The 17,915-nt window shown below is 34.6% G+C and overlaps 1 protein-coding gene across 4 annotated transcripts in view; it reads right to left on the bottom strand.

Annotated features, from left to right (window-relative positions):
* LOC126755981 (putative fatty acyl-CoA reductase CG5065) overlaps positions 1-17,915 on the bottom strand; it is a 105,305-nt gene extending 87,390 nt beyond the window's left edge. For 3 of the 4 annotated variants that reach the window (XM_050468735.1, XM_050468736.1, XM_050468738.1), the window contains exons 1-2: positions 17,800-17,915; positions 16,573-16,813 (exon numbers count right to left, since the gene is read on the bottom strand). The gene's annotated coding sequence lies outside the window, so the exon portion shown is untranslated. The remainder of the gene's footprint in view (positions 1-16,572; positions 16,814-17,799) is intronic. The other variant, XM_050468741.1, reaches the window with a different exon arrangement.

Here is a 17,915-nt window from a genome sequence, read left to right as displayed (position 1 = left end):
GAAAAAATTAATAACATTAGCATGATAGTAAATAATCTTCTTAATAACATAAGGAAAGATACTTATATAGAAAACGAAACTATTATAAATTTGCAGAATAGAATACGATTAATAAAAGAAGAGTTGATTAACATTAAATACGCCATACAGTGGGCAAAGAAAGACATTTTAAATACATTATTGTTAAATAAAAATGAAATCGAAATTGCGTTAGAAAATTTAGAAAATGACGAAATACCTTTCAAAAATGCTGAAGAAGCACTAGAAATATCAAATATAAATGTAATTAGTCAAAATATGACAATATTTTACTTGGTAAAAATACCATTAACTATTAAGGAAAATTTTCAAAAAATGATTATAAGACCAGTTGTTAAGCAAAACAAAATTATAATTATGTAATTAATGTCGAATTTGATAAAATATTAAAGGGTACAAAAGATACCTATGGAATTAAAGAAGATTGTAATAATTATAAGAAAATTGAGATTTGTAAGCAAACTCAACTAGTAAATATAAGTAATAGTAGTTGTATACCTAGAGTAGTAAATAGCCTAAATTCATCTTGCACTTTAACAAACGGCCAACATATCCAACAAATCGAAGAAGTAAAACCCGGCACCATATTACTTAATGGCTTTCAAGGGGTAATAGATGCTGACGGAATGCAGAAAAATTTATCAGGGACACACCTTATTAATTTTCATAACTCAACGTTAAAAATAAATCATCAATTTTACATTAATTACGATTTGGTTCCACTGCCGGCAATCCCAGCAGCCCTGCAACCAGCACCAATCGAAAGAAATCGAATTGAATTACTTTCTCTCCAGGCCTTAAAGGAGTTTCACATTGATAACATACGAAGAATAAATCTTCTGAAGACAGCAACGATATCCAATAGCTCCCTTTCACTTGGAGCCGTTGCAACTATCATTCTCGGTATAATATTTTTTCGAAAATTCTGGAAAAAGCACCAAAACAGAATAATCATATCTTCAAGCCTGGACCTTAACCAGATGCCCCCAGCGAATATTGATCTTAAGGAGATCAAAGATCTTTCCAATGATCAAAATACTTACATCAATTTTAACAACCTCCCCTATTTTTGATAGGCTCTCGGGACGATCGCTTTTAAGAGGGGAAGTGTTAACATGGCAAATGTTAACAATTAATAACACATAATCAGCAATAATTAGCAAATCACAGCGGAAATGCATCTTTAATTGCACAACATTTCCCACAGTAAAAGCCAGACGCTTTCATCAGCACAAAAGCTCATTTTTCGGCGTGAAGCGGAAATCCAACACGCGCAACCGAAATAAGCCAATTCGGAGAATCGGCAACAAAGTCAGCAGTTGGCCGGTGCAACGTAGCTTAGGTTTTAAGTAAATTAATTTTTAAGTTTAGTCTTAGCTCTGTTTCGTTTCATTGAACAATAAATAAATTATTTTATACATATAATCCTAAGTTTTGTCTGTAAAGTACTTAGTATTTGAAAGCTTTAATCACCAAAAAAAGCTTTGGAAAAGAAATTTCTCTCAAATTTTGTTAGCACAATTTGTAATTGATTTGTACCTTTTTGACACATTATTAGCTTTAGCTAAAAAGTATGAAAGCTCATTATTTTGAAAGCTTTTTATTCGTCAGAAAAGTTCTAGAAAGGAATTTTTTTCTGGGTTTGTTAAAATTATGTTTTTTATTTGATATCCACATCATTCGAGGTACCGTGCAACCAGCAAACAGCTTTTTTTCAGCGACAGCATAACTGACAACCAGACTACTAACGAGCCGAACGTCGACGAAATAAAATTTGACGACCAACAACGTCAACAGCACAATAATAAGTACCTACATAGCCAAACAAACAAACACAGAATAGCAAAACCAACAAATCAGAACATGCAACAACAACAATGATATACTTTCAATGATAATTGTTGTCGATAAAATGTGACATAATGCATTTTTGCTGCCGACGCCGGCTGCACTGGGCGCAGCTACTTGCTGTTCGTGTGTATGTATGTATGTATGCAGCGTTGTTTGCTCTTCCTGCGCGACAAGGGGTTTACACAAAGCTTTTGTGGTCAGCACTAAATGTACAACTGTCACCACAAAAGACAGCAACAAAAATATTAACAGTTACGGTTTGAGCAAATAGAGAAATGGGCAGCGTTGAGTGGTGAGCAATGAAAATAGCATGTCAATAGCAGCTAAAACAAGCGCAAAACAAACAGTTCTCAAGGCGGTGGAGATTGAGTCTAACTGCGCTTTTGATAAGCAGAGATAAGTGATTGCATAACTGTAGATATTTATATTGTGTGTTTCATGCTGACTAGTTTTTGTGTGCAATTAGCATTTCTTACCATTTTAGTATTGTCAAAGAAAGCTTACTAAGCATTACTCCGTCTTTTGCTGATGATGATTAGTTCGATGATATCAGCTACACTGCCACTCAGTGAAAGTAATCTTATCAGTTATGAGAAGTAATTAACCAAACTATATAACTCTAAATTATGCGCGTAGTTAAAAATTATTGAGAAAACCGGTCAATTAAAGGGAACCACGTGTTCGCTTAATCATTACTGTCTCCTTTTTATTTTCTTCTTGGCGCTGAGTAATCACAATTAATCTTATCAATTTTACTGTTGCGATTGCTTCAAAAGTTATAAACAATTTAGCTGGCACATGAAAGCTTATATGGCGCTGTTGTTGTAATTCCTAAGACATTTATTTACGTTAACTAATAGTCAGCGTTATACAATATTATCATAAAAAAATTCCAGTAAGTAGGGCAAAAAATCAAAAACTGAACATTATATACTACACTATCTTAAATTTTAGATTTTCCGTGAAATTGTGATTCCCAGTAAAAAATTATCGGAGACCATATAAAAACCATATATAAATGATCAGGATGACGAGCTGAATCGATTTAGCCCTAAACGTCTATCTGCGTTTACGCGAACTAGTCGCTTAATTTTCGAGATATTGTTCTGTAATTTAGAAGACGTGCTTTTATCACCAAAAAGCTACTTATATGTCGGTACCGCCGATATCGGACAACTATAGCTTATAGCTGCCATACAAACTAGACGATCGGAATTAAGTTTTTATATGGAAACTTTTTCATTTGTCGAGATATATTCATGAAATTTGGCAGAAATTATTTTCTAAAGCAACACTAAAATCTCTGAAAAAATTATTGAGATTGGACTACTATAGCGTATAGCTGTCATACAAGCTACACGAACGGAATTAAGTGCTTGTATGGAAAACTTTTATATTTTTGGAGATATATTCATGAAATTTGGCAGGAATTATTTTCTGAAGCAACACTATAATTTCTGAAAAAAAATTTCTGATCGGATCACTATAGTGTATAGCTGCCATACAAGCTGCACGAACGGAATTAAGTGCTTGTATGGAAAACTTTTATATTTTTGGAGATATATTCATGAAATTTGGCAGGAATTATTTTCTGAAGCAACACTATAATTTCTGAAAAAAAATTTCTGATCGGATCACTATAGTGTATAGCTGCCATACAAGCTGCACGAACGGAATTAAGTTTTTATATGGGAAACTTTTTCATTTGTGGAGATATATTTATGAAATTTGGCAGGTATTACAACAACACTACAATCTCTGAAAAAAAATTTCAGATCGGACCTCAACAACATATAGCTGTCATACAAACTGATCAATCAAAGCCTAGCTCTTATATGAAAATCATGCTTATTTTGTTTTGTCTCAATTTTGTATGTCCAACCAAATTTCGTGTGCGGAATCGTTGCGAATATTGGAAAAGGCTTACAGGGATTCAGTTTTAACAAAAAACAAGCCTGCGAGTGGTATAAAGCCTCCCAAGACGGTCGAGAGATCGTTGAAGACATGCCTCGTTCTGGACGACCTTCGAACTCTCTCTGCAATTGATGAAAATATTAAAAAAGTGAAGGATATAGTACTTGAAAATCATCAGGCAAGTGTTAGAGAGATCGCAAGTGAGCTCGATATCTCTCGCGAGTCCGTTTGAATGATATTGGTTGATATTTTGGGTATGAAATGCATTCTTGCTCGATTCGTCCCAAAAAAGCTGAATTTTTTTCAAAAAGATAGAGCTAATTCCAATCCCACATTTATGGAGAGCATTATAACTGCCGATGAGACATGGTTTAATGAGTTTGACATGCAGAAAAGTCAACAATCATCGGAATGGAGGGAAAAAACGAGCCGAAACAAAAAAAAAACACGTCAAAGCCGCTCAAAAATCAAGGTGAAGCTCTTTGTTTTTTTTTTTTTATATTCGTGGTTTAGTGCAACGTGATTGTGTTTCGCAGAGACAGACGGTCTATAAGGAGCTCTATTTGGCCGTATTGAGGTCTTTGAGTGAGAGAACAACCCTCGAAAACTTCCGGAATTGTGGAAGAATAATCGATGAATTTTATACTATGAAAATGCACTATCGCATTGAGCCACCATTGTGACCGAATTTGAAGCCAAAAACGCAATAAATATATCAATCAACCACCGTCTTCACTAGATTTCGCTACATAAGATTCTTTCTTGTTCCTCAAACTGAAATTGCCGCTTCGTGAAACCCGTTTTCAGTTTACCGAAGAAATAAGACAAAATTCGCTGAAGGAACTAAAAGCCATCCCAAAAAGTGCTTATAAAAAGTGTTTCGAGGAATGGAAAAATCATTGGCATACATGTATTACATCTGGTGGGGATTACTTTGAAGGCTACAAAATAAATAATGGGTTGTCAAAAAAGTCTTGCGGTATTTTTATTGATTTTTTTTTTTTTTTGAAATTGAAATGAATTTTTGATGACTCATGCCCAGCTTTTGACCGATGCTACGGCTGCTACTATGCCGGTCTTTCTTTTCTCCACCAGGCCTTCCGAAAGAAAACGTGAAACCATCTTCGGTGGAAATGGAAACTGTATCGGGTCCATAAACTACCCCAGAAAGAAAATATGCGTTGATTTTAACCATCGTTGTGCGGTGAAATGAAATGGAAACCCGATGCGATGAATAAAACTAGAACTACGCGCTTTCAGCGCCAACTAGCGAAAATACCGCAAGACTTTTTTGACAACCTAATATTTATGAATAATTAAAAATTTAGCGCTTTATTTACAATTTTCGGGTACCTTTTTCTCACAATATATATTATTTTAAAACTCGCTCGCTTCCGTTCTGGAAATTTCAATTTACACTAATGAATGTTTCACACTGATAGAATAAGGTCTCTTGCGGAAAAATTGCAAAAACTGGTCGACCAAACTGGTATATATTTGTTTATTAGTATAAATATAAAAAAATATGATGAAGTTTGATTAGAAATACGAAAAGATTTTTTCGACTACCAAATATTATAGCTTCGATGCAGCCGAAGTTTATTTTTTTTATTTTTATAAATTTTATTAATATAAAATAGTAATTTTTAAACTTTCTAACTCTCATATATTTTTTCCTAGATTTTTCACTTATAGATACTACATTTTTATGCTTTAGAACTTTGTACTTCACCAGCACACACAGAAGCCCGCAAACACATGTGTACGCCATCATTTTATAGCTATGACAGTTATTTTATAAATATCCACATATACGCATATTTACAAACACACATCAATATACGCCAACACACACATTATACACATTGAACTCCGTTTTGCCTACAAACAACACACACACACACATAAGCATTTTCACATTTATTGTGCGGTTATGATTCATACCGATGAGCTGCCGCCAGCAGTTACCATAAACGATTTGTTTTTATACTTACAATGACAAAATAACAACAACAACCAAAAGCAATAAAAACGTAAGCACAAACAATATAGTAGTAGCTGTTTGACGACGCGTTGGCGGCATCAATAGATAGCAATAAAAAGAACAGTAGCCTTAAGGGCAATAGGATAGTTATCTTTATAGATTTTTTTTTGGAAAAAAATGGCTTAAAAAGTTGAGAAATACCAACTCAACAATGATGCAATGAAACCACCAGCTGTTTGGCAAAAATTCATTGCTCTTTTATGCTAAAATTGTTAATATACCACTAATTTTCGGCTACTGTGGCACAGCTTGAGGTGCTACCCGGCGTATACGTAACATAAAATGAGAAAACTCAACTCAGGTACGCATGTTTGCTTGTGTGTGTAGTTTGTAACACGGGTTGTGGGCTGATGACAAGCGCCAAAATTGTGCTTATATAAATTATATACATATGTAACATACACATACATACATACATACATGTATTTATTATATTTGCCTTACAATAATTGCTTTATATAGCCAAGTGCCGTTTACACAGTGGCACAAATCATTGATTGTTGATTTCTAAACACACACACACGCATATATTTCTTTACTTGCATACTTGCTTATATGTATGTTACACTTTCACTTGTGTATGTGTGTGCGTATGAGCAACGCCATGCGAATAAATCAATAAAAATGCGGTGAAATGCACAAAAATTTCGGCAAAAGTGCTGTTACACGCACACACAGGCACAAAATAAGCGTGTTGTTAATGCTAACAAATTGCATGATTGTTTTTTGTTTTCTATTTTATACACTTTGCGCATTTCATACAAGCGTATAGACAGAAAAGCACGTTTTTGCAAAGCAGCTTTTCACACGCATAATGCTAACAAGCCACATTTATGTATTATATATATATTTTATATATATTTTATTATATTTTGTACAGTTATACTAACACATCGAAACAGCTGTGCACACACCCACGCACATATAAAACACCTGGCAGCCGTTCAGCTAAATTTTCTCGCTTTAGTTTATCTATTTATCACTTGCCTGTTGGCTTATTGGCTCACTGCTACTTAGAAAAAATATCACACACTTTTATTTTACGCGACCACTAGGGATTCTAGGGAGTTCCATTACATATCCGCCTGCTATTTTGCACGCACTTTTCTTTGCTTTGCCTGTTTTTCGCACAAACTTCACTGTGCCAGCGTTAAGGCCTTTGAATAATTCATTGCAACGCTCTACGTTATGTTCACTTTTTGTGCGCGTGCCTGGCTGGCGTGTCGTGGCGTCGCGTTTGCTGCAGTGGCGGCCGCCTTTTCGACAGCAACTGCCTTGAAAATCAATGCTAAAATGTCTTTGCCTGTCTTTCATTTTATATTTCCACGCTTTTTTCCCTTTTTTTGGCTATTTCCGCGCATAGCGCCACACATACACGTAAATACATATAGAAAAAATATATATTCATATGTGTTTGTGTATATGAACCTGCTTGTACTTTCACCCTTTTCTTGTACTCGCACCGGTTATCGAAATACTGTTATTCCCTTTGGTTACATGTTCTCATTGCTTTATTGCAAATTTAGCTCATCATTACACAATTGCGCTCAAATCACGACCTCACGGCAATTGTGTGGACCCAAATGTTCGGCGCACTCGTTTTGTTTTGCGCTCATGCTCTCCATTCTGCCATCGTGCACACTCTTTCACTCTGTTCAAATTTTACCGCTACTGTGTATTGTATTTGAGTGTGCGCTTTGAGCGCTTTTACCGGCTTTTTCCGCCTTCTTTATGTACGTGTGTATGTGTGCATGTGAGTATGTAAGTATGTAATAAACACATGCTTGTTGAAAGAAGTCTTTTATAATTCGAATTAAAGTAGTTATTTATGAGTTAGTCATACCCGGTATGGTCTACAAAAAAACAACTCTCAACAATTACAGCAAAAAAGTTGAAAAATATATATGCATATGTTTATATGTATATATATAGAGCTGTTGTTGACTAAGTGTTGATAATGAATACCGCTTATCAACTTCCAAAGCGACATTCTTTGCATTTACATAGTTTACGAATAGCGATTACGATCCCGATATCACAAAAATCGTCCAATGGTTTCTCAAAGATACGTGAAAAGTTTGCTGGTCTGATAAACAGAGTTCTTAAATACCGCATAGTTTATTAAATTAATCCCGAAATTTCTTAATAGAAATTTTAATTCCAAGATCCCGAATGGTTGATCCCGAAATATCTCAAATGCGCTCCCAAAATTGTTTACTAAAAAATATTAATATCGAAATTAACTCCTAAATACCGGTTGGTTGTTTACATTAATCCCGAAATTTCTTACTACAAATTTTAATTTCAAAATCCCGAAAAATTGATCACGAAATGTTTCAAATGCGCTCCCGAAATTTCTTACTAAAAAATATTAATGCTGAAATTAACTTCTAAAGCCGAATTGTTGGTTACATTAATCCCGAAATGTCTGAAATGCGCTCCCGAAACTTTTTACTAAAAATAGTTATTCCAAAACTTCTTACTAAAAAATTTTAATGCCATAATTTGTAAAAAAAAATTAAGGCAAAATCCCGAATTGTTAGTATAATTAATCCCGGAATTCCTTACTAAAAAATTTTAATGTCGAAATTAATTCAAGGATCCTGAAAGATTTTTTATATGGATCTCGAAATTTTTTTATAAAAAATACTCATCCCGAAATCCCGAATGGTTAGTCAAATTAATGACAAAATTTCTTAATTAGCTATATTAAACCACTACTACTGTACACAGCTAACTAAAACTATTAGTCCCGAAATGTTGTTTAAATTTCGGGACTAATTTTGTTACTTAAAAAAACTAATTCTAATTACCCAAAGATTGATTAAATTAATTCCGAAATTTCACACAAAATGAAATTCATCCCGAAGTTATTCGAAATTCCGAAATATAACAACAAAATCCCGAATTATTAGTTTAATTAATCCCGAAATTCCTTACTAAAAAATTTTAACGCCAAAATTAATTCCGAGATCTTGATATATTGGTTACATGTATCCCGAAATTTTTACTAAAAAATATTTATCCCGAAATATTTATCGAAATCCCGAATGGTTAGTCAAATAAATGCCGAAATTTCGTTTTAAGCAGTATTAATAATCGTACTACTACTGCTACTATACAAAGTTTATTAAAAATATTAGTCCCGAATGATTTGTTAAATTAATCCCGAAAGTACCTATTAAAAAATATTTATCCCGATATTATTATCGAATTCTCAACTGATTATTAAATTAATCCCGAAATTTCGTACAAAAGAATACCCAAAGTTATTACCGAAATGCCGTTGGTTGGTTAAATTATCACTTAATTTCTTTTTGGCTAAATTAATACCGAAATTACTTACTAAAAAATTTTAATGCCTAAATTAATTCCGTGATCCTGAAAAATTAGTAATATGTATTCTAAAATTACTTACTAAAAATATGTATCCTGAAATTATTATCGATTTCCCAAATGATTGGTTAAACTAATCCCGAAATTTCCCACAAAAGAACATTTATCCCGAAGTTATTATCAAAATTCTGAATGACTGTTTAAAATATCACGAAATTCATTTAAAAAATTATAATAGAAGAATCCCGAACTGTCAGTAAAATTAATCCCGAAATTTCGGGATCATTATTTGAATAATACAAAAAAATAAAGTAACACCCAAACACCATCACTAGCTATTAGGTTTAAAAAATAATAAAAAAAAAACGTTTTTCCCCGACCAATATTAACACACCTATGTACATACATATATATACATATGTATACACATACCATAGTTATATACTAAGAAAAAATACTTAACGATAGTTATAGTTATCGCATTTATTACTTTTACTTATGAGGTAATGTTTAAAATAGATAAGAAATTTAAAAATACTGCTAAATTAAATCCACCCATGCCGTCGTCGCAGATAAGCAATCGTAATGAAGTGGCCGCTCACTCGAGTGGTAACACCTGCCGGGTGATAAAATATTACCGCGTGCTATCTAAGTTATTACTCGTATATAGTGTACATATATTATGTGTATGTATGTGACTTTCATTTTGTCTTGATATCAAAGTCCGCTCAAGATAAAAAAACATATTCATACTTTCAATACAAAACTAGACCAAAAGCACAAATCATTAATGCTTATATCGAAAGGAAAAAGCTTATAAATTAATTGAACACGCTGATAATGTGCAATAAAACTGAAGAGCCGGCGAGACGAAGTACAATATACTCGTACATAAATAGAAATTATAAAGTTCGAAGTCTTCATTTCAAACTTCGGACTATCTTCGGGGTATAAAAATATATATGTAGCTTAGCATATTGTTTTCAGCTCTAAAAAGTATGATATAAACGGAACGAACCACGAAGAATGATCAAAAATGATTACAGAGCGACCAAATTGTGGAAGAAAATCTAAAGAGACTTCAGCACAGACAGCTACAGATAGGTTTTTGTGAAGTTTGGTCCTAAGGATTACCCAAGAAAACATTTTTATCCACTTTTATCGAGTTCAACTCTCTTGTGTCACTTATTATAAAGAATTTTTTCATAGAGACACTACAAAAGTAGACCGATAGGGCAGCAAACGACGCCATATTTTTTCTCTTTCTTTTGACATTTTTCTTCAACAAAGTTTACCATTTCATCATGGAAAGGTATACAATCCAACAAAGAGTCGAAATTATTAAAATTTACTACCGAAATTCGGAGTCAGTGGCCTCAACTTTAAGAGCGCTGCGTCCAATTTATGGTCGTCATAATAGTCCTGTTAGATCAACAATTGAGCGTCTAGTGAAAAAATTTTAATCCGCAGGCACAGTACAAAATTTTCCCGTGCCAATTAGATAAAGAAGTGCCCGTAACGTCGAGAATATTGCTGTGCTCTATTGAGGAAGACCCCAATCAGTCTCTCACACGTCGTTCTCAAGCCTTGGGCATCTCTGTGACGTGGTGCTGGCGCATTTTGCGAAAAAAATCTTGACCTACATGCTTACAGGATCAAATTGACGCAAGAACTGGAGCCGCTTGACCACCAGAATCGTCGTATGTTCGTGAATTGGGCTGAGCAAAAACTTGAAAATGAACCGGATTTGCATTGAAAAATCATCTTCGGCGATGAGGCTCATTTCTGGCTGAATGGCTTCATCAATAATCAAAATAGGTCAAGCAGAAACCCACGAATATATTCGATTATATTTAGCCCAAATTGAATGATATGGACTTGGACAATATGTGGTTCCAACAGGACGGCGCCAAAAGCTACACAGCGAATGTCACAATCGATTTATTGAAAACCAAGTCCAGCCAGTCCAGTCCAGCCGTCTCGGTCGTGCGATTAGACTATTTTCTGTGGGGCTACGTCAAGTCTTTGGTCTATGCCAACAAGTCAGCGACGATTGATGAACTTCGTACGAACTAAAGTCGGGTCTACGTAAGCAAAACTATTTAGGAAATATCTGCTACCGTCTTGGTAAAGAAATAACTATACAAAGTTCTGTTTTGTGGTTCAAACAAACTGCCTACTAAATTCAAAGGTCTTCTATGCCAGTGGAAACCACCAACGATTCTATTTTCGTAACCGAACTTATTTTAACTTAACTACGATTAGGAAAACAGAGTTTTTCAACAAATCCGAGACCAAAATTCTCTATAAAGTACTTAAATAAACTCAGACAAAACAAACATTTACTGCAACACAGTAGTCCAAAGTGACTAGCAATGAGTGGTTACGATTATGTCTGCTATCAGCAACACTTGCATTTCAGTGTACAGGCTGTGAGAGAGAGAGAGAGAAAGCGAGATATATGGAGAGCGGATAAACGAAGATAGGCTTGGATGCTGCAATTCTGAGAGCATGCGATGAATGAATGAGCTGATGACGAGCAGAGCACCAAACACTTGTACGCACAGACAAAAAACCGTTGGATGCATGGACAAAAACGCAGTAGCAGCGATATAGACCAAGACGAGCCTGCGAAACAATGTAAAGAAAGGGAAAAAACAATGTGTACAGTGTGGAAAAATATTAAGTATGACTGTTTGAGTGGACGAACGTTAGATGATGGAGAATGGATGATGGAGGTTGGAGACGACCAACGAAAGTGATGTGGGTATGCGCTAACGGGCAGTGCTCACTAATGGGGGCGGCAAAATGGAGCAGTAACCGAGACGACAAATGAAATTGCTTGTGTACATACATACATATATATAAGTAGAATTGAGTACAAGCAAGTGGTTGCAAAGCGCATGGACCAGTATGAAGCAGTGACTGCCGCATACTGGCTAGCATTGCAGCTCTGTATGTATGTATGTACATGTGCATTTATAATTGTATGTTAATTTTTGGACGGTATGCATATTACGAGTATTTACACGGATGCTCGTCGTCGGTTGTGAAGTATTGTCTAGGATTGCTATAAGCGGAATCTTGCGGCAACCCAAAAACCCACACAGCACAAGCTTAAGAAGAAAATGCGGCACAAATGGCAGCATAAGTTATGAGTAGCAGAGCAATGGCGTGCGCTGGGGATACAACCAGCAAGTTACAGCCTGATAACTGGTTTGGTCAAGTGGGCGATTTCTCATTGCAAATGAAAAAAAAAAAAAAACAAGAAAACGAAACGGAAGTGGCGAGTTTGTCTGTTGGAAAGCATCTCTTTATTATTAATGTTCTTGAATATATGGAGCTTTATTTGTTGTTTTTATATGTCACAACTGTTCGCCTCACATTTCAATGCCAGTCACAATGGCGTAATAATTGTGATTTTTCGCACAAGTGAATTTATGTTTGCTTTTAGAAGGCGAAAATTAGCGGAAAATTCTGCATTAAATTTTGTTAATTAAGTTTTTAATTCGCTTACTTAAATTACTTCTGTTGCTCGTCGCATAAGTAGACTAATAATACACGGAAAATTTGTTAGTATTTTTAAAATGCAAAATAAGATACAATTATAGTATGTACCCACCTCTATCATAATACTTTTGTGAGTGCTTCAAACAGTTGCGTCGCCTTTTCAAATTTTAGTTCATGTAAATATGTATGAATGTACATATGTATATGGATATTAAGGTAAGTCGAACCAAAAAAAAAAAAAAAAAACAAGAAAAAAGTTAACTAAGCCTCCACAAATACCAAAGTTTCCTTTAAGAAATTGATGTTGACCATCCAATTTGTATAACAGCTATGAGCTATAGTTATCCGATCCGAACAATTTCTTCGCAGATTGCACTGTTGTCTTGGGCAATAATTCATAAAAAATGTCTAGATGATATCTTCTCAAATGCAAGAGTTTTCCATACAAGAACTTAATTCCGATCATTCAGTTTGTATGACAGCTATTTGCTATAGTAGTCCGATCGGTGCAATAAATTCGTAGATTGTGGCGTTGGCTTAGACAATAATCTATGCTAAATTTCGTCACGATACCTCTACAGAAACCAAAGTTTTTCATAGAAAGATTTGAATTTAAACAGCTGGCTGGTATGGCAGCTATATGCTATAGTGATCCGATCTAAATAATTTATTCGCAGAATGTAAAAATTCGTATCTCGCCTCCAAGCACTTATAAAAGTATCTCGTTTCGCAGAGTTTGTAGGAAATTGCTTGCTCTACAAAATGGTTTCGGACGATTTTCCCGTATACTTAACCGCTTAAATATATTAACGTTTCAAGTTTGTTTTTTTGAAGAAAAATTTATTTTTTTCTTATGAATTTTAGAATTCAATAAAAATATATATATCGTCGTCGATATTATTGTCTTTTACTTTTTTATTTTTTTTTTTTTGCCTCACCCTAATAGTTATATATTTTTAGCTGTAAATGAGTTAATTTTAACCCACAAATTCGATATTAATTTTTTTACTTTTCTTTTTTTTACTTTTATTATTATTATTTAATTTTTTTTATCTCACCCTAATACATATATAGACGTATTATACATACAGCCATCAGTTTATAGCACCTTAAAGGCATTTAAATGCCTCAAGTGCGACACTTTATGAGCTGACGCTGCTGCTACAATCAGGTCTCATGCGTTCGCTTTTGTACTGTGGGGAGGAAGTACCGCATAGAAATCTTGTGCTAAAAATACCTTTTCTGTCGTAGATTTTCTAGCGTCGTCTATTGCGTACTGTATACAACACATAGGTTTGTGTGTGTGTATTGGAAATTTCTACTCAAACAAAGTATGTATGTATTTTGTATTTATCGTGTTTTCTTAATTTTTTAAATTCTTGACGTAACTTTTTTCCCCTTTTTTATTTCTTTTTGTTTTTTTTTTTTACAAACATGCAAAATCTGCAACGCTCGGCCATAAAAATAGGCCATTCACACATTGATGATAGTGATCACTTAGCAGACTAGTTTGGGTGTATATTACTATATGTGACCTGGTCTACGGAAAGGGGGCTTAGGTGTCAAAATTAATGAGATAACGAGAAATAACGGTGAACGGAGAAATAACGAGATAACGGTGTTTCCCAGAAAACTAGTTTTCGCACGTTAGCTCCCTTTTCGTAGACCAGGTCACATATGTTTCCCAAACTTTTTGGTCTCAATACCAAACATTAGTGAAAAAGTTCATGTCTTCACGAGCCAAAGTACTTTGCTTTCAAACACACTCTAAAGCAGAAAGAACTTACTATAATGCTCTTCAAAATCTTATCGCCAAACGGTTTGGATCCATTTAACGAGAGTTGGATGGGTATTGCGGACGGTTTCTCCCGTGCGGGAGCTCTCTGACTGATCCGGTTCTCCTAAAACAATTTTTTTCTCTAGCAGTTCACTACAGTCATAGCCAGTAGTCGATTTTCTCTCTATTGATGCTCTGTTTACATCCAACGGTAAACGTTTTGCTTATTCTTTTTTGTCATATTGTTTTGTCACTCTTAGTTTGTATGACAGCTTTATGCTATAGTGATCCGATCTATATAAATGTGTTCAAAGAATCTAGCGTTGCCTTGGGCAACAATCGAACCCGAGATCCGTGCAGATAATTTGTCAAATAAAAAAGTTTTCTATACAAATATTTGATTTTGAACGATTCATTCTGACAGCTTCACATAACAACTCTATCCTATAGGCTCCAGTGTTTTTGTCTGAGAATTGTAAACTTAATATACCCTGTTCAGGATGAAAAATTGCGCTTATCGGCATAAAACAGGTTTCTACCATGCTTGCTTCAGAGCTCGCATTCGTCACAGGAAGTCTGCAGAATATGTAAAGACACCTTTGAATTATAGGGTATAGGTCTACAGCGCAGTTTTTCAACGTTTCCAGTCGGTAACTTGTTGTCTTTTCACTTTTGCCTTTGTCCTGAATGGCACTGATCAAGCTCATCTGTGAGCTTCAAACGTCGCACGACGTTGTCATTATCCAAAAGGCCTTTGAATCTATCTACAAGTATCAAGCAGTCAATAAGATTTTCTCTTTCTTTGGTTTTCAAAGCACACACTTTTTCTGGAAGCAGCAAACTTAGTTTAAATCTCTCCAATACTTCTCTAGAAAAGCGCGTCTTTAAATCTACGCCAATTGTATCCAACAGAGGAATGTTAACAACGACCCTATACTATTATTCGCAAGTTCTAACGCAAGAATTTTCGCATTTTGTTTGTCGGCGTAGATTCTTGGTTTATCTTCGTTAACTTTCAGTTCTGCATCCATTTTTTCGCAACTAAATAAATGGATCGAAAATATTCCTCACCTTTTTGTCTTCGATTTCGGAACGTTACAAGCAGCGTATCTATCATATTTGATGCCTTTACCAGATCGATGGATTCTTTCTGAAGAATCACGTTGAGTGAATGACTTAGAGATAGAATATCACATAGGCAAAAAATCCTAATTGTGAACTGAAATTTGCACACGGCTGCGACGAGTATCGTTGCTTCTCCCGCTGTTTCCTTATTTTTCCGGTTACTAACTTTCTTTTGTTGGAAAATTTGGAGTATAAATCGCGGAGAATGTATCAATCGAACATATCACAGATAGAGCTGAATGTAGCATCGGTTTCAAGTTCTCTATCAAGCCGCGTTGTTTCAAATTTGGCACATTCAGTTACAGATCTGAGCACAATGTGTAACCTCAGTGGTATCTTAGCATTATTTATTATAGTCAAAAATGGAGACAGTCTTTAATTTTGTTTTTGAAATAAAGTGGCAAATTTCTGAATTATATTTCTGTTACTTCATATTTTTTTCAGAGAAGTAAAATTACTAACAAGCCATTTAGCCCTTGGGGAGTTAAACTGCTCCCATTTCCCCCCTCTGAATACGCCACTGTAATATATGATATACCGACTGAATCATGCACAAACCAAGCCAATTTATTGAATTTGAAGCGATAAGAGAGGATTTTTTTTTTTTTTTTACTTTCCCAGTTAGAATTCTAAAAATTAAAGGGCGGGCCATATAAATCGGAAATATGTGCCACTCACTGTGTAGTTCTCATAATGCGGTATAAAAGTGCCGATATTTCTGCTTCTTAAGTAATAAAGCTTATCGGCATAATACAGACCGTTAACGAAAGTATTTGCAAACTTTTCAAATATCGAAATTATTTCTTGTATTGTTAGTGTTGCTTACGCGTGAGTGTTTCGGAATTTACGCAACTCCGACTTTTTTACGGGCAGAACACAAACAATTTTTCAGAAAAAAAGGTTGATTTATCTAACAAAACTCACTCACTAACTCATTCACGCACTCAAAAACTCGTCAATAGAAACATTTACTTACTCATGAGTTATACGTCAATGCTGCTGCGTAGCTTTCGACTCAGTTTCTACTCCGTTTTGAGTCCGTTGTAGTTGTAACTGCTGCTGCGATTTCAATCGCTGTTTCCTTTAGCGTAATTTTCACTGAATTTTTCTTTTCTCTCTTACTGTAACTGCTATGACAACCGCTGTATGAAGGTTCAGCTGTTTTATTTCGTTTTTTTTTTCTTTTTCTGGAATCTAATTTCTCTCCTTCGTGCTAACTTTTAATTTATTCAAAAAAATATTTAGTACTATTATTTAACTTGCTTGCTTTCTTAATTCTTGTGCTAACTTTTAGCTAGCTTATAAAAAAAAAAATATTTAGTACTAACTATTATTTATCTTGCTTACTTTCTTAATTATCTTTTATTTTGCACATTTTGCTTTATTTCCTTTCACTACATTCCCGCTTTTTTCTCTGCTGCTCTTTCCATGTTTCTACTCAAATATTTTCTATATCTTTCTATCTTAAAACTGTTATCAATTGCTCATCATACAACGCTAACTTCAAATAAACTGCTTCGTCTCACTCTTTACCCTTCATTTTTTGTTTAGCATATACCCTATTTCTGACTGTCACACTCCCTTCGTACTTCAAATTCTTCCTCTTCTTATTTTATTTTCTTCTTCTACTAATTTTTCTTCTTCCTCTTCTAATTTGTAATCTTCCACTTCTAATTTTTCTTCCTCCTCTTTTAATTTTTCCTCTTCCTCTTCTTATTTTCTTCCTCTTCTTATTTTTCTTCCTCTTCTTATTTTTCTTCTTCTTGCTGCTCTTCTTCTTCTTTATCCTTCTGTACCGCTACTTTTACTGCTTTTCTTCTGATTATCGCTACCAACACTTTTCTCTCCCTTTTCTCTGCGCCTCGCCTGCTTTCACTTGCTATTCGTTTCCTCTTCCTGCGCCACTCTAACCCAACTCTCGCTCACTTCCTGCAAAGTTTTCTGCGATTTTCACACATTTATCGCTTTACAATGAGTAGTGTTACTTCACTTTTTTACACTCACACTCTTTTCTTTTTATAATCGAGATTTCGCAACCGCTTTTTTTCGGTGCTTTTTTGCACCACCACGAGAAGCTGGTTATCGATATAGGCTTTTCCAAAAATTTTCGTTATAAATACTGATTCACAGCAGCAACGCACACACACAGACACATTTTCTCTTAAACACCACTGAAATTCCGATAAAAAAATACTTTCCACACCTTTTTCTATGCTTTGAAGACTGCCGCACAATTAAATCAGATTTCGTTAAATAACAGTTATTTGCTCAACACACTACAAATTGGAAATTTTCGCAACAAACTAGAATTTTTAGTTA

This window comes from Bactrocera neohumeralis, chromosome 4 (assembly GCF_024586455.1).
Source record: "Bactrocera neohumeralis isolate Rockhampton chromosome 4, APGP_CSIRO_Bneo_wtdbg2-racon-allhic-juicebox.fasta_v2, whole genome shotgun sequence".
In the NCBI taxonomy this organism is placed as follows: domain Eukaryota; kingdom Metazoa; phylum Arthropoda; class Insecta; order Diptera; family Tephritidae; genus Bactrocera; species Bactrocera neohumeralis.
This window is presented reverse-complemented; position numbering and strand designations above follow the sequence as displayed.